Source organism: Coregonus lavaretus (assembly GCF_964263955.1).
Source record: "Coregonus lavaretus genome assembly, contig: HAP1_SCAFFOLD_5013, whole genome shotgun sequence".
Lineage (NCBI taxonomy): Eukaryota > Metazoa > Chordata > Actinopteri > Salmoniformes > Salmonidae > Coregonus > Coregonus lavaretus.
The window spans coordinates 40001-40527 of NW_028159062.1; positions in this window are offsets into that span (position 1 = coordinate 40001).

Genomic DNA, 527 nt, shown 5'->3' on the forward strand with positions numbered 1-527 from the left:
AACTTGACTACTCAACCCCCAAAGGCTCTTTTAAGAGCCAACCACCTAGCTCTCCAAAAGCGCAAAGTACCTTTCTATGACCGCAATACATTGAGTGGGTGTATACACAACTATTTCGACATTCTGTGCCCACATGAGGCCTTGCATGAACAACAACACCTACTTGGCCTCATTTGCCATAGCAGGCTAGCATTAGATGATACGTGCCTATAAGCTGTCACTCTTGACTTTGGCGACTATTATTGCGCGTAAAGGGCCGGCGGCGTCCTATTGCGCGCGCACCGGGAGTTTGAGTTTTGGAGAGGCCGGGCCTCCCGTCCAATGGCCAACGGAGGAGGCCTGCGAAACGGGCCAATCGGGGTGGTGGGGAGATGGTGTCCAATCAGCAGGCGCCACTGCCGGCTTTATAAACTTCACATAGGCATTTCGAGGCTATACTCCCGACTGTCAGAGCAGCGCCATGGCCAGAACCAAGCAAACCGCTCGCAAATCCACCGGTGGCAAAGCCCCCAGGAAGCAGCTCGCCA